We start from the raw sequence: 25,558 nt of genomic DNA, 5'->3' as shown, positions 1-25,558 counted from the left end.
CAGCGCAATGTTGATGCAAACTGTGCAGCTGTGGCATCTGTCATATACCTTAAAGAAGGCATTCAGACCGAAATATCACCACATGACACAATACTACATAATAAAAATATTACTTCATTTCACGTTACTGAATCCTCATATTGTAAGATATATCGTAGTATCACCATATCGCAGTAACATGAGTACAGTACTTGCTCATACGCAGCAACCACGGGGAGATGAGGGGTGATATTGCCCTCTTTGCCAGGCAAACTTGGGGTGGCATTCAATAAAATGTATACCCCTCAAACTAAAAATCCATTTGGATGACAACCAGTGCCGGATTATCCTAATAGCAAAGGTAGCTAGCTACATATGCTATGGGCCAGCACTTCCAAGGGCCCCGCACTAAATGCTTTCAAGCTATCAATTCCGGCTCAGTGATTCTACACTTGCTATATTACTATAGTACTATACTGCCTTTAACTTTTATGAACGACTGGGTGTTTAAGATTAGCGATTTGTCGTATTATCTGGTTGTATAGCAAACGGAACAATACAATTACTTTACTATGCAAATGAAAAATGTATGTTTTAATATTTACGTGTTTTTAAATCCTTTATATTAAGTTCGCTTGCTTGCTTGCTTGCGTGCTTGCGTGCTTGCTTGCTTGCTTACGACCGTGCAAATCTTTCGGTCGTTTTTAACCCACTTCCCGTGATCCAATCGAGCTGACATTTTCCACACAGACTAGTTGTGCGAGACAATTAATGTTCGTGAAAAAAAATGCAAAAATTTTACACTTTTTAGGCAAAAAAATTTTATTTTACATTTATTCAAATACAACTCATTCATGGCTTTGGCTGAACGTCACAGTGTAGGAGCCCAGAGCGTAACCCCTCAACAGGCCGTGGCGGAGTAGCGCAGTTGGTAGTGCCCTCGCTTCCCATGCCAAAGGTCGCGGGATCGATCCCCGCGTCCTCCACAGGCGAATATATTTTTAAATCCTTTATATTAAGTTCACTTGCTTGCTTAGGACCGTGCAAATATTTCGCTCGTTTTTTAACCCACTTCCCGTGATCCAATCGAGCTGACATTTTCCACACAGACTCGTTGTGTGTGACAATTAATTTTCGTGAAAAACTTTTTCCAAAATTTTACACTGTTTAGGGAAAACAAATTAAATATTTAATTACCAATTGCTTAATACTGGCAGACAATTATCTGACCCATAGGTGGCAGCCATCTCAAGCCAGAGGACGAGAAGACTCTAGCCGCCACGCATATAAAGGATTTATAGTGAAAAACTTTTTTTTACGGGTTTACTTGTTAAATCCTTTATATTAAGTTCACTTGCACGCTTGCTTGCTTGCTTAGGACCGTGCAAATCTTTCGGTCGTTTTTAACCCACTTCCCGTGATCCAATCGAGCTGAAATTTTCCACACAGACTCGTTGTGCGGGACAATTAATTTTCGTGAAAATTTTTTCCCAAAATTTAACACTTTTTAGGACAAAAATATTATATTGAATTACCAATTGCTTAATGGTGGCATGCAATCATCTGACCCATAGGTGGCAGCCATCTCAAGCCAGAGGACGAGAGGACTCTAGCCTCCACGCATATAAAGGATTTATAGTGAAAAGCTTTGTTTTTACGGGTTAATTTTTGTATATTTTTTATTTAGGGCCCCTTTATAACATATTAGCGGGAAGTACCCAGCGTTGCCCGGGCAAAAAAGACGCACACACATCGACTTACACACACACAGACATCGACCCACATACACAAATACATAGACTTACACACACACACATATGGACTCACACACGCAGACATCGGCTTTAGATACACACACATGGAGTTACACACACATATCGACGTACACACATACAGCGACTCACACACGCACATCGACTAACACACACACATACATAAACACACACACATCGACCTACACACACATATGGACTTACACACACACATATCGACTAAGACACACACATCGACTCACACACACAACGACGTACACACACACATCGACTGACACTTATAGATTCACATGCAAACACACATCGACTCACACACGCACATAGAGCCACACACACATGGACTGACACACACACATGGACTTACAAACACACACAAATCGACGCGCACACACACACACATCGACTAACACACATACATGGACCTACACACACACAAAGAAATTGACTTACACTGACTCACGTGGAGCCACGCACACACATCGACTATCACACAAACATCGACCTGCACACACACACATCGACTTATATACACACACACACGGCCGTACACACACACATACATCGACGCACACACAAACACATCGACTTACACACACACATTGACTAACACCACACATCGACTTACGAACACACACATCGACCTACACACACACATTGACTTGTGTGTGTGTGCAAGTGCATATACATGCTTGGTTAGTCCATGTGTGTGCAAGTCATAGCCTGGCACAAGCGTCGTGGTGACGTCACCGCCACTTAGTGGCGAATGGCGGTTGTTGTGTGTGCAAGTGCATATACATGCTTAGTTAGTCCATGTGTGTGCAAGTATGTGTTTGTGTGCATACACATGCTTGGTTAGTCCATGTGTGTACAAGTGTGTGTGTGCGCAATACCTTCCAACACAGCTGGTGGATGCATGAGAATGTTGTGCCTCAGCCAGCATTGGCAGATTTACTTTGGAATATTTCCCGATATTAAGAATAAATAATAAATAAAACTCCCTTTGCCCCTAAAAATCCCTAGGCTGAGGGTAAAAATCGCTCGTCTTTAAAGTTGTGCCAGGCTCCAAATCTGTGCAGGGATTTGCATGCATTTTATAAATGCAGCCATTTCTTGCAATTGGGAAAGCTCACATGGCACATCATTGCTGTAATGCGAACAAATTTGTTATTTTTTTTCCTGTAAAAAGAATCTACGTATCCTAAACGTGTTTTGGAGTATGAACAAAAGTTACAAAGCTTCTTACCAATTTTGTTGAAATCACTATTTCAAACGTATAAGACTATGATTATGATCGCTCCATTTAGACAGACATAAAACATTGCAAATCATTTAAAATGCTCCTGCCTACTCGCAGAAAAATAATGAATCGTAGAACATTTGAGTGAATTGGCCTTTTGTGTGCTCACCTAAAGCAACTGTTGATCAAAGCATTTTCACTTACTCGGTAAACTTAAAAATGCCCCTGAGACAAGATTGGGAAAACTAAATCATGAAATCAATGTCAAGTTTGGGTTCAACGACCGACATTTTTTTTCTCTCCCACCCATAGCACAGTGTTCATGGGAAGAGAGTTGAATGCAAGCGACTGTTATGCAATTATTGATATTGGCATTTCCTTCAATGTTTATCAAAACCGTGCCATCTACTTTCTTCAAAATGTCACCATTTTATGTCTTGGATATTGCCAGAGGAATAAAAAAAACATTTGGTCACAATGTGTGCTGCATTTTCTAGCGAGGCACACGCATGCACGCTTGCACACATTCAAAAACACGCGTGCACACATTCAAGAACATGCACAGGCCAATGTAGATCCACACACACGCTGCACACGCTTAGTGGCCATCAAAACGTCTTACAAAAACAAATGCTTTTTGTATATACACAGTAATTACGGTTATACATATGTAGTGGTGATACGCGCTGGGTGTATATGTCGTGTGCCAGCGCGTATGTACGGGTGTGTGTGTGGTGACGCGCGCTGACGGGGAGGAGCAGGCGTCAGTGCGCGGGTGGGGGTAGTGCTGCTGATTGGCTGTGTGCCGGTGACGCGCCCAGAGGGAGTGATCGGGTAGCAGCGCGGTGTGATTGGTCGGGGAGTGGAAACACGCGCTGAGCGGAACCGGATCGTAGGGATAGCGCGTGGGGATTGGGTAACTGAGGAGCGGTGCCGACGTTGAGGTCCGCATCCGCTCCGTCTCCCGGGAAGATGGGGTATATAAGGTGATGCACAGAGGAGCAGGGGGCAGAAGTGGAACCATCTAAGAATGAAGACGAAGGTGCAGAGATAGAGCCCGGAGAGGAGAGTAATGGAGAGTAGAGGAGAGTACGGTATAGTGTGTAGCCAGCGAGAGAGAACGGTCTACACGAGCTGAGTAATGTATAGTGTGTAGCCAGCGAGAGAGAACGGTCTACACGAGCTGAGTAATGTATAGTGTGTAGCCAGCGAGAGAGAACGGTCTACACGAGCTGAGTAATGTATAGTGTGTAGCCAGAGAGAGAGAACGGTCTACACGAGCTGAGTAATGTATAGTGTGTAGCCAGAGAGAGAGAACGGTCTACACGAGCTGAGTAATGTATAGTGTGTAGCCAGAGAGAGAGAACGGTCTACACGAGCCGAGTATGCATACGGTGTAGCCAGAGAGAGAGGAAGGTCTACACGAGCCGAGTATGCATACGGTGTAGCCAGAGAGAGAGATGCAAAGTCTACACGAGGCGAGTGGAGAGTGTAGCAGAGGCGCAGAGTCTACACGAGGCGAGAGAGGAGTGTAGCCGAGGCGCGGAGTCTACACGAGGCACAGAGAGCCAGCAGCACAGAATCCAGAGTCAAGAGAAGCGCATTGTGAAGAAGAGAGGCCACGCGTTGTATTGTTACAAGTCAAGATTTAATAAAAGAAGTGTGTTCCCGTCAAGGAGTTTCCTGCCGTCATTTCCAATACTTCATCTGGCGTCAGAAGTGAAACGGGCTTCCAAGTATGGAGACGAGGAAGACCCGTAGGACCCACGGGATTGACCGCGAGGAAGACCTGGACGACTCGGGGCCGCTGGTGGCGGGGGGTGAGGAAGAGGACTTGCCCACGCTGCAGGGTCCGTCGACGGCGCCGGCCGAGCGACCGGGGACCGACGCCGGGCTTCGTGAGGCGCACTCCCGACTGGCGGAGCTGCTGCTCGCCGCCGCGTCCATCTTGGCGGAGATCAGCTCGTCGGGAGGAGCGGGGACGGTGGGGGACATTTTACAAGGTCGCCCCGCAGATTCCCGCCAAAACGAATGGGGGATTCCCGCCATTGCGCCTGGGCCTACTTTTGGCGGGAACGGCGAGCGCCACGTGGTGGTGGGTTCCCAAGCGCGCGCATCGACGTCATCAGCGCGCGAGGGGGTCCGCCATCTTACGTCTGCTGCTGGAGCCGCCATCTTAGACACCGACGGACAGGCGGAGAGGAACCACGAGGCGGATGACTTCATTTTTCAGCAGCGCCTGCCCACGTTGTCAGCCTTCAAGGCGGAAGGCGGAGACTGGGGCCAATTTCAGCGAAGGTTTTTGGCGCATCAAGAGATGTCAGCGTGGTCCGATGCTACGGCGCTGCGGGCATTGCCCGCCATGCTGGACGACGATGCGCTCGCCGCCTTCAGGGCTGCACGGAAGTCGGACCGCTCCACGCTGAAGTATGCGCTGGGTTTGTTGGCCAGGGTCTACGGGCCTCCCTCTACGTGCCGCCATCAGTTCTACGCAAGACGGAAAGCGGCCACGGAGACCGCGCTGGCCTATCGCACGGCGTTGCTGGCTCTTGCTGATGCTGCGTTCCCTCGGATGGACGAGGAGGGCCAAGACGCGATGGTTTTGGAGCAGCTGCTCAAGTTGGCGCAGGACCTGGGGGTCCCTATCAACACAGCTGACGAGATTGATATTTCTTCTTTGAGAGTCGCCACGAGTATTCAAGCGCACGAGGCCCTACAACGGAAGCAAGGCGTTGGTTGCAACGCTGCTGTCGTCGCAGCCCCGGGTTTGGTGGTCGCCGAACCCCAAGTCGTCAGCCCACGAGAGGAGGCGTTCGCCACGGGACGACCAGGGGACTGGAGGCCAGGGGCCCGGTCGCCTCTGCGATCGGGCCGAAAGTCGGAGCAACCAAGATCTACTCCGACCCTCGTCACGTGCTATAACTGCGGCCTCCGGGGCCACGTGGCGTCCGGGTGCCGCGCTCCGCGGCAGCGCGCCATGGGAGCTCGGCTGGACGACGACCGAGAGCCCAAGTCATCTCTACAATCCCCGGCAAGTCGCGGCACCTCACACGCTCGGCCTGTTTATTCGGCACACATGGGACGCCGCGTTGCGGCGGAGGAGGGCCGGTTAAGGTTCGGGGATTCGGTTCGGCGAGGGGGGTTCGGCCGGGACCAGGGAGACATTGAATGGGCGGAATTGGGGCATAGAATTGTGGCTGCTTCGGCGGGATCGTCCGTTGTTACGGGATCTATTGATGGGGTTGAGATTAGGGTGTTAGTGGACACGGGGGCATCGGCAACTATTATATCGGACCTCATTTATAATATTCTTCCGGTCCAATGTCGTCCGCTGCTTCCAGTGGATGTGCCATTTTACGCCGCTAATGGGGGATCGTTGGGCATTATCGGTCAGGTTAGGGCGTCCATTTGCATTGGAGATATCAAATTGTCGGGACCCGTTTTCGTTTCGTCTTCTTTGGCAGTTCCGTGTCTTTTGGGCACTGACTTTTTGGCTAAAATGCCCATTAAAATTCTTATCGATCAACGATGCATTGAACTGCCATCGGGTCGCCGGATTTCATTTTTGACGGGCCCTACTGACATTCGGACGGCGTGCGCTACGATACAAGCGGTGGCGACGCAGACAGTGCAAGTGCCCCCGGGTTCACAGATGTTGATTCCCCTCCGGTTGCGGAAACCATGGGTGAGGGAGGCTTCGGGACAGAGTATGCTTTTGGGTCCTTCTAACAAGGCTGTCGGGGGTCTTGATTTATCGGTGGCTCACACTTTGGTGCGGGCTGACAGGGATCCGTTTGTGATGGTTTTGAACGCGGGGTCGCGACCAGCTGTCATTCCGCAGGGCACCGTGCTGGCTCACGCGGCGCAGGTCCCTGGGGATGATGGGTTGGTTGCGCAGGTGGGCTCGAGCCCCGCGCGGAACGTTGAGCCAAGGGAAGACCTTGAGTGGGTCCATTCGTTATGTGCCGCCTCGGACGATTTGTCGGCGGCGCAGTTGGGTGCGCTGCGCGAGTTGCTCATTGAATTCTCTGATGTATTCAGTAAACATAAGTATGACATTGGGTGCACGGATTTGTTGCACCATCACATTGAAACGGGCGATGCGGCGCCGGTCAGGCTAAATCCCTTCCGACTGAGTCCCGTGGAGAAGGAACATGTTCAGTCGGCTGTTAACGATATGCTAGAAGCCGATATTATTTCGCCCTCCTCTAGCCCGTGGGGAGCGCCTATTGTGCTGGTTAAGAAGCAGGACGGGTCCCTGCGATTCTGCGTTGATTTCCGTCGCCTGAATAAGATCTCTGTGGCTGACGCGTATCCGCTCCCCAGGATGGATGAGTCCCTCGATGCTTTGTCTGGTGCGCGATATTTTTCGACTCTTGATTTGTTATCGGGGTTTTGGCAGTTGCCGCTCGACGAAGAGTCAAAACCTAAGACAGCATTTCGGACTCCAGGGGGGCTGTTCCAGTTTAACCGGTTACCCATGGGACTTCACTCCTCTCCAGCGACGTTTCAGCGACTTATGGAGCTGGTTTTGTCGGGCTTGCAGTGGGATACATGCTTGATTTATATGGACGATGTCATTGTTTTCAGTAAAACGTTTGAAGAACACCTCCGGCGATTGAGAGGGGTGTTCTTGCGAATGCGATCGGCTAAGTTGAAATTTAAACCGGCCAAATGTCACCTCCTTCGTAGGTCCGTTAGATACTTGGGTCACATTGTCGATTCTTCGGGGATCTCCACCGATCCCGCGAAGACGGATTGTGTCGGTTCGTGGCCGACACCCACGTCCGTTTCCGACGTGCGTAGTTTCATCGGGTTTGCTTCTTATTATCGGCGGTTCGTTGAGCACTTCGCCACTATTGCAAAACCCTTGCACGCTCTAACGGCGAAGGGAGTGAAGTTCAAATGGGGACCGGAGGAGGAGGCCGCGTTTCGCTCCCTCCGGGACGCCTTGGTGGGTGCCCCACCCTTGTGTTATCCCGATTTTGCCAGTCCCTTTTTGCTGGACACGGATGCTAGCAACACGGGCATTGGGGGGGTGCTATCCCAAGTCGTTGGGGGTGTCGAAAGAGTTGTCGCCTATGGTAGTAGGGTGTTGTCTCCGGCGGAGCAGCGCTACTGTGTCACCCGTCGCGAGCTGCTTGCCATTGTTTTTTTTGTGCAGCAGTTTAGGCCATATCTTTATGGTCGTCACTTTACAGTCCGAACGGACCACGCGGCGCTACAGTATTCATTGAGGGTCGCCCAGCCCTCGGGCCAGTTGTCGCGTTGGTTGGAAGTCCTCCAGGACTATCAGTTTACGACTACGTACCGTAAGGGGTTGCGACACACGAATGCCGATTGCTTGTCGCGGTTGTTGCCTTGTGATGAATGCGCGTGTTTGTCGGGATCGGCGCGCTGTAAACCGACGCTTGCGGGGGAGATGGGGGCACTGGCTGCGACAGCGGGCGCACCGATCAGGGATGATTCCACTGCCTCTCAGGGTCGGGACTCGCTGCTCTCGCTGTCGCTCAGCGAATGGGGCCGCCTCCAGATGGCGGACAGCTCGCTGCTAGCATTGCGCCGCAAGGTTGGGGGTCCCGAGGGGGACCCGGAGCGTACCGGCTCCTATGTACTTGAGCAGGGAGTGTTATTGAAATGGGACAGTTTGTCCCGGCGGAACGCACTCGTGGTGCCTTCCGCTGTGAGGGGGAGGGTTGTCTTGGCGGCACACGAACGCCTCTTGCACTTGGGAGTTAACAAGACGCTTGCCCTGCTTCAGCGTGACTATTACTGGCCGGGAATGGGAAGTGATGTGGTGCATATTCTGAAGGGGTGCGTTGAGTGCGCCAGGCGTAAACCACCGGCCGTGGCAGCTAATCCACCGCTGCAATCTATTCAGGTCTCGCGTACCAACGAGCTCGTTGCACTCGATATTTTGGGGCCCTTCCCAGTCACGCCGAGAGGGAATAAATATTTGTTAGTGGGGGTCGAATACTTTACCCGATGGCCTATGGCGTGGCCTCTCGCTAACCAGTCGGCAGCGGCTGTGACGGATGCCTTCGTCCAGGGCTATGTCCTGGACAAGGGGGCTCCCGAACGCCTGCTGACCGACCAAGGTAAAAAATTTTCGAGTAAATTGTTGCAAGAGGTGTGCGATCTGTTGGGTACCAAGAAGGTGCATACCTCCCCGTACCACCCGCAGACTGACGGGATGGTGGAGAGACTCCACAAAACCTTGACTTCCATGCTGTGCCAGCAGGTGTGCGAGGCACATGTAGATTGGGACCTGCAGGTCCCGGGAGTCCTTGCCGCGTATAGAATGGCCCCCCATGCAGCTACGGGGTTTTCCCCATTCTATTTGATGTACGGTCGGGAAGCTGACCCGCCAATAGAAACGCAACTTGGCCTGTCCGCTCCACGAACTAATTCTAATTTGGCAGAACATATTAAGTTTAATATTCACAAGCTGACAGAGGCGAGGGAGGCCGCACGGCTTAATTCGCAGGCTCGCCAAATTGCTAATGAACGGTTGCGGGCACGGAAGGTGTCCATGCACGAATGGAAACCAGGTGACAGGGCCTGGCTGCATTGCCCTCAGGCACCCTTGGCTACGTCGCCTAAATTGTTGAGACCGTGGAGGGGACCCGTGGAGGTCGTGCGCGTTGCACGGCCCCAGTGCGTTCAGATAAAGTGGGGAAAGCGCCGTTGGTACGTTCACCCCTCCCGACTGAAACCGTTCTCGCCTCCATATGGCCTCCCCGTGTGTCGTGATGGCCGGGCGTGTGACGTGACCGGCGACCCAGAGGGGGAAATGTCTCTGCCTGATCCACACGTATTTTCGCCTGATCTGCTCCCAGGTGTCTCGGAACTGACAGCTGCCGATCACCGGCGGCCGGATCTCCGCGGCGGGGCCGGCCCTTTCAGGCCCGTTCCGCGCCGTCTGGAGCAGCCGGAACCGCCGGACGGTCGTCAGTGTCCCGCCCCATACGATGGACCAGCCAGACGGACTCGCGCCAGGTCGTGCTACTTTGCATGACCTGCCTCGTGAGGAGTCGGGGCAGTTGGAGCGCCTCGTCACTGCGTGTAGTCGCAGGGACGTGGGGCGCGTTCGTTTCGAATTTGCTCGTATCGTGTTATTGTTGACTTTTCGTGTTCATTGTCAATCTGTACATAGTTATTCTTGTTGTTGTTGTTGTTGTTGTGTTATGTTACGGGGCACACTCGGGGGGTTACGGGGTTTTTTTTTGTTGGTTGTCGTTTTATCGTCGCGGTTGGTTGTTGTTAGCAGCCGGGCCGGCTGCGAGCTATGTGGGAGGGGGTGATGTAGTGGTGATACGCGCTGGGTGTATATGTCGTGTGCCAGCGCGTATGTACGGGTGTGTGTGTGGTGACGCGCGCTGACGGGGAGGAGCAGGCGTCAGTGCGCGGGTGGGGGTAGTGCTGCTGATTGGCTGTGTGCCGGTGACGCGCCCAGAGGGAGTGATCGGGTAGCAGCGCGGTGTGATTGGTCGGGGAGTGGAAACACGCGCTGAGCGGAACCGGATCGTAGGGATAGCGCGTGGGGATTGGGTAACTGAGGAGCGGTGCCGACGTTGAGGTCCGCATCCGCTCCGTCTCCCGGGAAGAAGGGGTATATAAGGTGATGCACAGAGGAGCAGGGGGCAGAAGTGGAACCATCTAAGAATGAAGACGAAGGTGCAGAGATAGAGCCCGGAGAGGAGAGTAATGGAGAGTAGAGGAGAGTACGGTATAGTGTGTAGCCAGCGAGAGAGAACGGTCTACACGAGCTGAGTAATGTATAGTGTGTAGCCAGCGAGAGAGAACGGTCTACACGAGCTGAGTAATGTATAGTGTGTAGCCAGCGAGAGAGAACGGTCTACACGAGCTGAGTAATGTATAGTGTGTAGCCAGAGAGAGAGAACGGTCTACACGAGCTGAGTAATGTATAGTGTGTAGCCAGAGAGAGAGAACGGTCTACACGAGCTGAGTAATGTATAGTGTGTAGCCAGAGAGAGAGAACGGTCTACACGAGCCGAGTATGCATACGGTGTAGCCAGAGAGAGAGGAAGGTCTACACGAGCCGAGTATGCATACGGTGTAGCCAGAGAGAGAGATGCAAAGTCTACACGAGGCGAGTGGAGAGTGTAGCAGAGGCGCAGAGTCTACACGAGGCGAGAGAGGAGTGTAGCCGAGGCGCGGAGTCTACACGAGGCACAGAGAGCCAGCAGCACAGAATCCAGAGTCAAGAGAAGCGCATTGTGAAGAAGAGAGGCCACGCGTTGTATTGTTACAAGTCAAGATTTAATAAAAGAAGTGTGTTCCCGTCAAGGAGTTTCCTGCCGTCATTTCCAATACTTCACATATATACATGTATAAAGCCATGCTAACTTATCTTTCTTCTTGGGTTCTCTGCCCAAGGGGCAGATTATCGGATCAAGTTTCTTGCATCTTGTCTGATCTTGCAATTTCCTCCCTGTTATACGGCTGGCTGTCCCTTCAGGTGATCAAGCACCACCTTCCTTTTTATACCTGGTGGCCTTCCCCCCAGCATCCTTCAAGAGCAATGCAATTCAACCTTTTGGTAATGGCCCTCCCCACCCAGCCCAGGTTACTGAGGCCACAATGCACAGAGAGATCTCACGTCCTCTCGTCAACGCGGTACCATTATGGAATTTTGTTTCGCGTTGTCTATTCGTTTGGGTTGTCGCAGTGCTGTGGCGCTGACGTTCCCCGTCCACATTGAACATTTCTCCCGTGCAGTGTCCACACCGCAGTCTGCACACAGCATCCAACCCAACGGGTTGAGGAACCGCTGAGCTTCTTTGAGCAAGCCTTCTCATTTGACAACATGCCCAATCCAGATGTTTGGCCTTCTCCGAATTGTTCCGATTACCTTTCTCTCCACTCGAACCCACTCCATCACTTTCTTTATGATGATATATTTCCGTCCAAACTGATCTCCTCCACTCATCGACGACCTATAAAAAATAGAAGTGGACGACCGACAACCGATTGACCTGTTGAATGCTTTTGATTGGTTATAGGCCACGCGCCCCCACTCGGCCTGCAGTTGGGGGTGACAGTGGGTGGCGGGGGAGGGTGGGCTGAGGGTATCACCCAGGGACGCCAGGTAGGGATGCTAGGGGTATGGGGGTAGGGTACCGTTGTCCTAATAGGGATCCTTCCTCTATTAACACAGCTCGCGAATTGATATGCTCTCGACTTGTACCGGCGTATTGTTCTGGCACAATGTCCGACATTTCGTCCCACGTGCTGGGAGCTGAGTCAGATCGAGCCTGAAAATTTAACTTCAAAAGCAGAGAGATTCCTTCAGAAAGAGGCTCCCAGCGCTCTGGAACAAAACGTCGGACATCGTTCCGAAAAACACGCGGCCCACAGCCCCCAAAACACAGCCACAACCGTTTAAACCTACGTAGGTACTCCTACTAATGTACGAATGAAAATGTTTGTTCTTTTTTTTCTTTATCGGGAACATACATATACAGTACGCATTATATGCAAAAGGGAAATTTAGATTTTAATTGCTTCGTGAAGGGTAACATGATAATACCCTTGATCTTTCGAAATTGCAGTGTATAAAATTACGCCGCAGAACGTAGTCATTATAGCAGATTTAATGTTCAAACCATATCTACATGAAATAAAAATCACAGGTCATGTATAAGACCGGTCACGAGTAACATTTAGAATACGCGTATGCAATGCAACAACACAATCGTTCCTTATCAGAGGATTCATCTCCGTCACATAATAACATGGAGATGCTGCCATAGTGAAATGGTTCGCATACTGGAATTGCAACCCAGAGGTCGTCGGTTTAATTCTCCTGGCGTGGCAGCTGAAAGAATGGGGCAAGTTTCTTAAATCCTCCCACTCCTGTCCACTCAGCAGTATGGATAGGGTGCACCATAGTTACTCGATTGACAGGTTCCCGTGTGGTGGGGTACAGTGTAGGTAACCCCACTTCTTCCAAGACGTTTGACAAACTATTCTTCGGAGGGACTCTTTCTCGATCTTCCTTCAGTGGAGGTCCTTCTGCCAGCAGTTGCATGAGAAAATAAAATACAGAACCTGCACCTTGACAAAATAACGTGAGTGACGTCATTTATCGTGGAATAATTTCTAAAAGCAATGCAGTCTTTGTTGACGACCAATGAAAGCTTAAACTCCAAATACGATCGTGAAAGATAACGAATAAAGTCAAACAAAACGCCTGAATGTACGAGGTGTTGCTAGTTGCTAGGCGTTGCTGTTGTCAAATGTTATTTGACAAGTACCTTTTGTCAATTTATCAGTCTTATCTTTAAACAACAGAAAAGTTGGCATAATGTTGCTTTCTCATGGATATTGTGCGCAATGATGTCTTTAAAACGTTTCCATTTTTTATACAACAAAGCCCTCTTTGATAGAACATCACTTTTCATAGCATCCTTTATGAAGGAGATGTATTGATACCATGCCATTTGTGGGCTGGATTATGTGCAGCAAGGGCCAAGAGTGATCTCACACAAGTGGCACTAAATACTCATTTAAGCATTTTAACACCAAGTGAGTCATGAGCCTGTATGTGATGATTACATCAGAATCACACTTGACCGTGTAGTTTCAAAATATTCGTAGATGTATAACTTTTGAACGGGTAATGTTGTGGTGAAATGGTTTACACGCTGGACTTGCAATCCAGAGGACGCCGGTTTGATCTCCCAATAGTGGTCACTGTTTAAATTCCTGGATTTTTATATGGGGAGTTAAATAAACATATACCGTACACCTACTTTAAGCCAATGCGGATATTGCTAATCAACTGCGTGCAGGGCCTTGTCACATCACAGCTCACACGATTATACCAATTATTGACTCTGGAAAGCCTCGGTCAGCCTGAGGATTATTTTCAGGAGAGTCCTGCATGAGGATGTTTGACCAAAACCATTCATCAGTGTTTGGTATGTGGGAGGGAACCAGAGTAGCCAGAGAAGACATCGGTACTCGAGGAGGTTAACACTCAAATCACTTAACAGGGAGACTCCATCCAGTGAGTGGACATCATCGATCTGTGAACCTCACCCCAGCCCTCGATGTGACCTTACGACAAATCGGCAGATATCATTCGAACATAATTGTTTTTTTACCCTTTCATCTGGCAACAAAACTGACACCTTTTTTACAAGGAGTCATGTTTGCATTGACCACAATACCTGCGGTCGGAATGCAAACAAAAAACACAACTCTGATCATGTATGCACTGTCCTTGAGATTGATTGGTCCACACCCGAGACAGCTTTTCTTAGAGCCTAGTCTCACATGGTGTTGGACCAGATGACGCCAAAAGGCGCACAACTCAAAGACAATGCACCATCTAAAAAAAAGGTGTCAGTTTTGTTGCCAGATAAAAGGGTAAAAAAGCCAATTATCATATTTTGTTACTGGCAAAGGAGGTTCCAATGATCATTCGAACAGTTTCACTTTTATGACTTTCACATTTTTGGTTCATGGAGCGGAGCAATGGCGCACAGTGCTTATAGCACCCTGTGCATTAAACCTGCCCCCCCCCCCCCCCGTCGTGAATTTGACTCCCGGCAACGGCTTACACCAGTAGCGGGCGATATCTAAACTAATCCTGAACTCACTTTCTTCACCAACCAAGCGCTGGACTGGCTTGGTGACGTAAGCTCAAACAACCACTCTCTGACCAAAATGGCGTGGGGAGGGCCTTAATTCAGCAGCTGATTGATTGAGCACTATACATGTAGTATTATTACGTTTATATAGATTATATCTGTAAATGAGTAAGTGGACATGGGCAGTCAACTTCACATATATAAATACTGTGTATATAAACATCCAATGATGTAAAAGTGCATATACTGTAGAGCCAGACTAAAGCACTTTATGATCCAATGTTAATGCTCGAGGCTCAAAAAGTAGGATAATGCACCTTTAAGGTTTTTTTTCTGGTTCAATGCTAATGCCTGAGGCTCACAGAGCCAGACTAAGGCATCTTTTGGATTCTTATGGTTTAATGTTAATGCCTACGGGTTTAAGAAGGGCAGTTTCAGAAAGCACAGTGTCATATCATATAATACACAGTTCTTCATGCGCTGTCCTTTCAAACAGCGTATACACAATACTTAGAGCATACAAAACAACTACTTGATACATCCGAACTTTATTTAAATATGGAACGCGAAGTAGTGAAATAAACGTGTGTACTCAACACTCGTTCAGAAAATGCGGTGTTCATACTGTATTGGAGCACACTGTGCTCACGGGCAATGAAGGATTCGTTTTTACTTTGGCAAAATAATTTTAAAATGTGTTTCCTTGTTTGCACATGTTGCTTGGCATTGATATCCGATGTTTTTCGAAATGTTGAGACTTTAGTTTAAACAAATAGGGAATGGCAAAAATTAATTCCCACCATATGGCATGATGTGCAAAAACATTCATCAGAAAATCTGGATTGTTTCCCTCTCGTCGAGTATGCGATATTCAAAATTGCGCCCAGTCACCCAAATTGCTCGATTGTAATTTGCAAAGTAGCAATAGAGGTTTACCTCATTTTAAGCGGGTTCATTTTGTGCGATTCCACGAATATACGGCTAACGTATTTCTACCCAAAAAATAAATCGCTACATTGGGTTTAAATTCACTCATATGCTGCTATGCGGTCAGACGTGGAACAACATTGTAATGTGTTTCTGTATACGCTGCTCGACAGCCAGCTGTGCAGTGCATTGTGCGTTGGGTGACTGTGTGGTCCACAATTTTGCATTGTGCACCCTTTTTTTTGGAACGCATCAACCTCATAAAGCGAGGGAAACCTGCACTCAGCATCCAGGCACTTATATGCTATGCGAGTGTATTAATGCAAGGGTAAAAAAAACCGGGCTCAGTAGGTCGGTTTTAACGTTCCATTGTGCGTGCGTGTCTTGTTCTCACAAATGTTCACCTCTCCTTCTACAACAACAAGAATCTGCTCCACGTATAACTCTGCACATCCTGAAAGCAGTGATGCATGATGCATTCTCTTGTTCTTTTCTAATTAGTTTTGCACTGCCTTATGCTGTGGGCATTACAGCTACTAAAACTAAATGCATGTCAATACGAGAATGGATCCATTATTTCAAACTTTCAACAGTGGTGCTTTCTACTAAGAAAGCTGAAAGTGTGGATTTTTTGGATTCTTAGAGTGAAAGGAGTGAATAACAGAGCGTAATCTTGAGATATTCTTGTTTCAGCAACCACAAAACTTAGCCCATATCTGGACTCCCACAAATTATTCGGTATGTCTAATAGGCGCCTGCCTCCAAATAACCGCCCATGAATCCTCATGTAGCTTGGCACTTTAAGAAACATTGAGATAAGTGGAGGCTTATTTGAGGGCAAATGGCATGTGTTTCAGTGAGGCTCACTGCAGAAAAAGAAGAAAAACCACACCAAATTGAAAGTTCCAACTTCATTTTAACACGGATTACTTCCGGCACACTGGACGCACTAAAAGCAAGTGTGATAGATCCACGAGGTCACTTGCATGAGTACCCGTCTGGAATTTGAATAGTGATAAAAAGTTATAATTACAACCTATGAATGAATAAATAAATACATACACACAATGAATGATGGAACAGCAAAGAGGACTTATAGGTTATATTAAAAAGATTTGTGGATTTTTCCATCGTATAATAGTGTACATGAACTGTATATATACTATATTCTTGGTTCTTCGGTAAAGTCACGTAGAAGGGAAACAATAAAATAATATTAATATAAAACATTGTTTTATATTAATATTATTTTATTGTTAATATAAAACATTGTTTTATATAAATATTATTTTATTGTTTCCCTTCTACGTGACTTTACCGAAATAAACAATAAAATAATAATAATATAAAACATTGTTTTATATTAATATTATTTTATTGTTAATATTAATATAAAACATTGTTTTATATTAATATTATTTTATTGTTTCTCTTCTACGTGACTTTACCGAAATAACCAAGAATATGAATCCCTGCAGTCACGAAAGCTTTAAATCAAGATGTATATATACTGCTGTATATATATCGTAATTGAGACGATTAATGGAGTGGCAGACAAAGGAGAAACAAGCCTCAGAGAATCCCCCACCACGGAGATAGAGCGATGAAATTACCAAGCTGTAGCGTGTAACACAACCTTTGACACGTGTCGTGACGGGTACTTGCAAAATCTGAGAATATCCGTGCAGTGCTCGCTGAGCTGCGTTCGCTTCCGGTTGCCGAACGAATACATACTAAGGTCGCACTCATTACACACAAAGTGCTTGCCACAAACGAAGCACAACACCTTGCTGATCTCATCAAAGAGCAGAAGCCATCACGCAAACGCCGGTCATCCTGGAAGCGGTTTTTGGCTAACCGTCAAAAAATATGGTCACTGCATTGTGCGCTTTCAGATGCGCTTCTGTGGCCGTTTGGGACGCTCTTCCTTCTGATATTAGGAAGTCACCGGAGGTATGCACTTTTAAATTTAGATTGAAAACTAATTTCTTTAGAACTGCTTTTTGTGTTTAGTTTGTTGTCCTTCCCCCGTACCTAACTATTAGCATGCTTGGCTATGTGCGAAAGAAGTTCAACATACACACAAATTAGCTTCTGCTCAGGGGCAAGATGGTCTATGCATCGCGGATGCCTTTGTGGAGGACTTCATCCAGCAGTGGATAGGTCAGGACTTTGATTATAATTTATTTTTCAAACATACGTGACTGTCTAACAGGAACACTGGGAATAATTCAGCAGGAGTAGGCTCTGGAAGTTAATTAAACACTTATGCTGTCACCAAAAACCGCACACATTAACTAGTTCTTCCAGTTGAGGAAAGACGGATGATCCATTGTTATTTTAATGCATCAAGTGAAGGTGAATCAGGGTACATAAGCACAATATCTGAGTACTCTATTCAATCATCAACACTCTCGCAATATGACCGAGTATCCATGCCCCACGACAGTTCATCCACAACAGCTCTCAGCTAAAGGACAGAATAACAACTAAATCTGCACCAGCCATCCAGAGCTGGATAGAGATACTTTGCTGGTTTAGTAGGCTAAGGACATGTGGCCCATGTGCATAACAGATTTGGTTCATATGGACTCCATTTACATCGGGAAGATGGCTGTGGACCGCCTTAAATTAACTTTTCCATGATGCAAAGCTGTGGTCAGAAGGAAAATGAACCCCTCCGGCACATTCTATGAAGGATGCAGTCATACTGCTCTCTTTCTGTGGTTGATTTTTTTGTCTTTCACTCTCTTTCAACCTCTGTCACACAATTCACAAGTTCAATATCCATATTCTTTTTACATGTAAATTCTATTCATGCGAATGGAAATATGTTCAGGAGCTAAATGCCAATGTCGAGGTCTGTTAGCCACGACAAAGAGGGATTCAGGAGAGATTTTGTGTGGTTTTGCTATTCCTCCCTTGAAGGACCGCAGACTGCAGTGGTTTACAAACACAGTCCTGCCGAGGGAGTTGGTAGTAACGTTGGGTTGCTCGGTCAATGGCCAGGGTCAACGGCGGCGTGGTGTATTCCGCAAATATGCCCGACTGTGAGGGCGGGCACAAGCCGGCGTGAGTAGGTTAAACGTTGAGTTTTATAAGGGCACCACGGGGTGACCAGCCCCTCCCAACCCAGCCCCACCCCTCCCACCCCCCACCCAGCCCCTCCCCACCCAGCCCCTCCCCACCCTCCCCTCCCCACCCAGCCCCACCCTCCCCACCCAGCCCCTCCCCACCCTCCCCTCCCCACCCAGCCCCTCCCTGCACGACGGACAGACACAATAATCCCCTGTGGCTGATGTAACCAGGAGGTTCCTACCAGTATATGGTACTTTACACGCATACATCTCTTCCCTTGAACATGTTATTCATTACACAAGACCAAAACACATTGTCTTCTTCCTTGACATAGTTTGAACCAAAGTAAGGCCACGAACATGTATCTAAGCTTCCTTGCTTAATTCTTAAATGGTCTAGCTGTTTTTAGCATGTTATGGCTGCGCTGAATTTAAATACCATTAATCACATCCTGTGTTCAACCCGTGCTATTGTGTGTCATATCCATGCGAAGAAAAAAAAGCAGAGTAGGCATAGCATTTAAGCAGCACTTTATTTGTTTTGGGTGTTCAATAATAATATGATAATAGTATTATTATTATTAGATTGGACAATCCATTGCTGCATTCGTGGGGGTTGATTGAGTTTGGAGTCACGGTGGCGAGATGTTAACCACCTCACCTGGTATACAGGAGGTCGTGGCTTCGATCCAGACGTATGCCGCCTCTATATTTGAAGTTTGCATGTTCTTCCCGTGGTCGTGTGGATTTTTCTCCAGGTCCTCCGGTTCATCCCTCTACATTTAGAAACATGTATGTAGTGTATTTGGCTGCTATACATTTCCACGTAATAAATCACTTAGTTAGACTAGCATGTGTGGATAGGTTGCTTCTGAAAAAGAGCTATACAGCTCAGTGGGCCTTACCTGGTGAAATTTAAATAGTTTAGTTTGAATAGTTTAGTTTATATTTACATGTTTCATGATGTTGGCCAGTGTAGGATGGTGAAGGAAAAGTAGTTCGAGACCACGTCAGATATTACTCACAACTAATGCTTGTCATGGGCTTGTTACTATTGCACACTGGGCCACCGGGTTAATAATGCAATGCCAAAACCACTGTGCCACCACTCCCTTGGTTCGATATGATTTATAATTTTTATACCGACCCCACCTTCAATAATTGCCCGTGGTGTACAGTACATATTCTGCTGTGTCTTCCAGTTGTCTACCGCCCAACAATTTCCATTTAATGCACTCAACGAAGGTGGCTGGGAATATGAACGCTCGCGACAGCTGAACTGGCCCTGGGCTGCTGAGCACAAACGTTGGCATGAATATTTCCTCGTGTTCCATTTATTTGTCTGCCGCTCCTTCATCAGTCTCAACCATCTCCAATGTCCACCTTCTTTTCTCAACATCGACACTCGATTGTTATCCGATTTGTGGTCATCCTCGCACCAGCCGCGTTTGGCTAGCCATCGAACAAAGACAGTGACTGTATCGTTGCGCGCTTTCAGATGCGCTTCTGCGGCCATCTGGAATGCTTTCCTTCCGCTGTTAGGAAGCCACTGGAGTTAGGCACTTTTAAATCTAAATTGAAAACTAATTTCTTTAGAATAGCTTTTTGTGCTTAGTTTGTTGTCCTTCCCCGCACCTCCGATTAGCACGGTTGGCTACGTACGGTGCGAAAGAAGTTCAACATACATATAAAGATGTTCCGTGCAGTGGGTAGCTCATGGCTTGGATTATAATATATTATTCAAATATACACGACTGTTGAACAGGAACACTGGGAATTATACAGCAGGAATAGGCTCTGGAAGTTAATGAAACACTTATGCAATGACTTGAGACGGTGTGCGTATGATATGTATCCAATAGTACATGTGTAATAAAATACTTCCACGACAATGCTTGTTCCGTGCTTGTTTGTGTATAAGTCCATTGTCTCTCCTCCGGCCGCTATGGGCAGGAATTCCACGCAACTCTCCCATTGTTCTCTACCACAATCCCCCCCCCCCTCTCTCTCTGCCCCCCCCCCCTCTCGCTCTATTTAAGGCCTCGACACAGAGGCGTTGTCTTTCTGTTTGTCTATGTGTGTGTCTATCTCTCTGTCTCTGTGGTGTTTCTCTCTGCTTGTGTGTCTGTATATGTGTCTCCGTGTCTGTTTTTATCTCTCTCTCAAATTTTGCAATCTTTGGAAGAACGTAATCAACCAGGTAGGGTGTTGACTGTTGTGTTAGCCGACTCTCTGTGTTGTATTGCATTATATTTCTAAGTTTACTATGTTTGTTTTCTCATTCATTCTTACCTGATGATGGTTGCTTGTGTTGCAATCGAAACGTCATAGTCTATTATTATTTATTTTATTTTATTTCTACGTGACTTTACCGAAAGAACCAAATAGTAATTCCTGCAATCACGAAAGCTTCGAATCTACACTTGAGATTATTACGCTGACTGACAGAAATAAAACACATGCATCAGGGGAACAACCACAGATGAGGACCATCATATTGACAGTTGATGAAAGTGGGCTTGGGCAGCACACATCGCGAGAAGGAATGACGGCCGATGATGAGACTGACGATGAAATGGCAGACAAAGTAGAGAATGCGCACGAGAGCACGACCGCCATAGAGATTGAGCAATGGGATCAGTTCATGTGCAAGAACGAGATGGATGATGACAGTTGCGTAAAGACCACGATGCAGCAGTGGGTAAAACATAGATGAGGATCATGATGATCATGAACAACATTATATTGTGACTGAAGGGGGTGTTTAAAATCACAATTAGACACAGGGGGTATCATCATTGTTGCACAACGCAGTGTGTGAGAGAAGTTAATGAGTATTATTATCATTGCAATTTTAATTTCATACACACCCATGTGCTCATAAGTACTCATGTGAGCCACATGAGTGTGGGGGCTATAAGTGAGAAATAGGGACATCCCTGCCAGCGTTCCATATTAATATCATGAACCATAATGTCAACGCTAATTCCAATTTAATCTCACATTAGTTTTAGTTTTAAAGTCGCTAGAATTTAAGTATGGCGCTAGTATGGTGACGACATTCGTCCAAGTGTTTATCCATTCCAAAGAAAGCGGGGAGGTGCTCATCGCCATTTACAGCCCCTGATCCAACAGTGGAAATTCCACATTCCTTTGGTGAGGCGCAATCAATCCATAGAACAACCACTATTGACTTCTCAAAACGTGGTACTTATTTTACAAACCGCAGAGGCCTGAAAGGTTGAGTCTACCCATAATTGGGATTTAAACTTAAGACCTTTTGAATTATATTATATTTTTGGGCATGGCAATATGTTTAGGAGCTAAGTGCTAATCGTAGCTGGATTCGAATGAACGACGTAAATTTCAGCAAGATGACGGTACTAGTTGTGTTGAAGCTAACACAACAAATACCCTCCTCCCGAATGTCACATGTTGTAGCACAGTGTCATCCAATCATTGAGTGCTGATTAAAAAAAAATATATATATAAGGATTAGCTAATTTGGGTCGCCTTTGATTCACCAGTCAAGAACATTCGATGCAGGTTCCATGGCACACTTCATCTCAAACTGAGGAAACTTGGCCTTGAGAAGCTTGTGACATACATGTCCTCCAGCCGCCAGAGACAAGCGCAATGCTGTGTATGTAATTCAATATGTCTAGTGTCAGCAGCAGCAGTGCTGGAGGACAGAGCGTTTCCCCTGAAACGGGGTGCCGAATTTCACAGCGTGCCGATGCCGCTCGTAATTGGTGTGTGTACGTGCCTGAAAAATGACTTTCTCCCTGTCAAGAGCGGTATTAATTATTAAACTCTAGAGTCATGCTTTTCACGCACAAAGAAATGTTCTTCCAGTTGTGCCACTGGCATGTGTCACAGAAGAGAGCTGCGTATCATCAGCAGATCCCCCCCTCCACCAAACACCTTCACATAAACTCATCTTGGCAGCAGAGCCGCACAGGAATGAGATGAGACGAGATGCCACTGCACAGTCCCTATTGTCTATTCCAAGAGCGTTCCTCTCTCTCTCACACACACACACACACACCGCTTGTAGGTGTACTGTTGCTGCACAAGTAAATTGCATGCCCTACTCCGTCCTTGATCACTTTTTTATAACCTTCGATATAACTGTGACCGAATAAAATGGACAATTTTTTTAAGTTTCAGTATCTCAAATAGATTTTGGGTGATTCTAACGACCCCCTCGCCTCGAATCGCAATTCTACCTTCAGAATTTCTAGCGAGATTGGCAGAATTGCCGGAATCATGATGCGGCCAAGTTGTGTGGAAATCGGCACGGCATTGAGACGAGAAGGGCCCAGACGGCTTCGTAGCCTCGCCATTCAAATGCATTGCCCATGCCTATACAATATCTATCAGTCGTGAAATTACATCGACATCGGCCATACATTTCAATGGCAATTCTTGTCAGGGTTTGGATTAAGCCGGCTGATATTCTGGTCAATTCCGGCTGGTATCGAGGTCAACCACTGGGACTGCCATCTGGATCACCGGATGCTTAACTCAGCCAAGCATTTTCAAAGTTTGCCCAAGTGAGATTCACATAAGAGTCGCAAAAGAATCCCATTCGAGTGACTCTTGCACGGCAGAATTTCTGTTAGAATTACCCTTCAATTCAGTTGGGATTTGAAACATGACATCCGTCCGTAGAAGTGTCGAAATCTCAGTGGGAATCCTCCAGAATGGAATCGTGAGTGTTGGGTGGTGCTTATTTGCATTGGTGGCCCTGAGCCAACAGCTGAAAACTCCATATTTATTCAGTGGAGCCAGTCTATACAATGGGACAATTACAATTGAATTCATTCAAAGTGATACAAATAAATCAAGGTAGAGATGCAGTCCTGCGATGCATTGCTCATGCCACTGACGGTGGAAGGGCCTCCACGGGTGGCAGCTTTCGAGAAGCATTCTAGATGGTATTTTGGCCAACTCTCCTGCACTGGCCATGTATCTTGGAAGAGGTGGGAGTGCCCACACTTTACCCCACCACGTACAACCTGTTGATTGACTGTGGTGTACCCATTTCTATCGGTGGGTAACAGAGGCCGGGGAAGATTAAAGAGACTTGCGGCAAAGGTTTAACTGTCACGCTGGGATGCAAATACGAAAGCAGAACTATGTAAATAACTGTTCTATTATTTTGCCTTTGACGATCATTCAGATTGCATTTGTAAATGTAATTTAACAATTGGAATCCCTGGATTATGAATTACAATCGCTTCCAAAGTTACACCTTGGCCTCCCACTTCTCATTTATCTTTAAGGGAGCCACAAATTTGCTTTGGGTCCGCCCTGTCTGGTTACAATTCACCCAGCCGGGGCCAACCATCTGTGTTACCCCGCAATGCAGAGACATTCCCAGCCATTACTCTTTGAAAAGCTCCAGGGCCAGAGGCAACGTTGCGTGGGAAGTTATCATTATGTGCCCGAGCAGATGTAATTTGACGTTGCAGAGAGGGCACGAGTAGCTCCGTGGTAGCGCGCGTGGGCTGAGCTGCAGAAGTGCTCTGACTTAGTGGTCCGACGTGGAGGTTTGGAGGCTTAAGAATGACAGTGCCACCATGTGATGTGACAGAGACAGAATGCCACAGACTACAGCAGGAGCTTGACAAAAGCAAACCCCGCGGAAGCGAGGTCAGTTGCGCTTACAAACATACACACATTTTTATAACGCGCTGCACTGTTTCCATGGGATTAAAAAGGTGCGGGATAGCACAAACAGGCGGGGAAGCAGCCAGAACTGATGCCAACAGTTGCCCAAGGTCTGTGGTCCTATAATCAAATTGTTGACTAAATCCCAACGTTTGAAGTGTGCGTGTATCCGAAGCTGCTCTTTGCATTAACCGCGACAGTCTAATGTAAGCATGTGTTGCATATTACAGAACTGTGTTTATACACAGTATGCTGATATTCATATTCTACTCTACAGTGAATACGTCATGATCCATTGATCCATCGATTAACATTGGTCGTTAAGCTAAACTATACATACGTCAATTGTGTACATAGTAATCAATGTGTTTTGATTTGTAATCAGTTTGTGACCTGTTGCATTTACTAGTGGCCTCTGCATTCACTAGGAATAGTCATTTAACATTAAAACAACTTAAATCTCGATTGAATTTAGATAGTTCTAGCACAATGGTTCACTCTGCTATGCTTTACATTTTACGAGTTAAGTTTCATTCCCAACCAGGGTTATCATCGGTGGCAATTGACATCTGAGCCAGTCCTAAGCACCTACCCGTCAAACAACCTGCTCTTATAAGTGCGTTGAAGTACAGCCAAACAACAACCACAACCCACAAGGCGTCAACTTTCATCCGGCAGATTAACTATATATATAAAAAACTTTTTAATTTTTTTACCAGGTCAGGCCCACTGAGCTAAACAGCTCTTTTTCAGAAGTGGCCTGGCCACAAATGACAACCCAATGAAGTGGCTTATCACGTGGAAATTTATAGCAGTCAAGACTCTAAACGCACGTTGATTCGAAATGTGGAGGAAAACAGCGAAGGACCCGGAGAAAAATCCACGCAACCACGGGGAGAACATGCAAACTCTGGGATCAAAGTCACGACCTCCTGCATACCAGGCAAAGTAGTTAACATCTCGCTACCGTGGTGCCCTGAAAATAAAGGGCTATAAATTAATACTATTATAAAATGCAAATACGCATTGTTTAAATATATATGCACAGCTTTGTGTATGAGTACTGTAAAGAAAAGCTTTTATCCATAATTACAGTAGTTTATCTGTAAAATACACATTCCTTTTGGACATAACAAACCATCTATGGGTGTGCACTGCTGGTGCGAATAGCTTTAAAGAAAAAACAAACATTCGAAAAAAACTATCCTCTTGGTATTTATGGGTTTGACTTCTAATACTGACCGGGCCGCGAGACTTCCAATGTCTGTT

The sequence above is a fragment of the Lampetra fluviatilis genome, chromosome 6 (assembly GCF_964198595.1).
Source record: "Lampetra fluviatilis chromosome 6, kcLamFluv1.1, whole genome shotgun sequence".
In the NCBI taxonomy this organism is placed as follows: Eukaryota; Metazoa; Chordata; class Hyperoartia; order Petromyzontiformes; family Petromyzontidae; genus Lampetra; species Lampetra fluviatilis.
Note: the sequence above shows the minus strand (reverse complement) of the source record.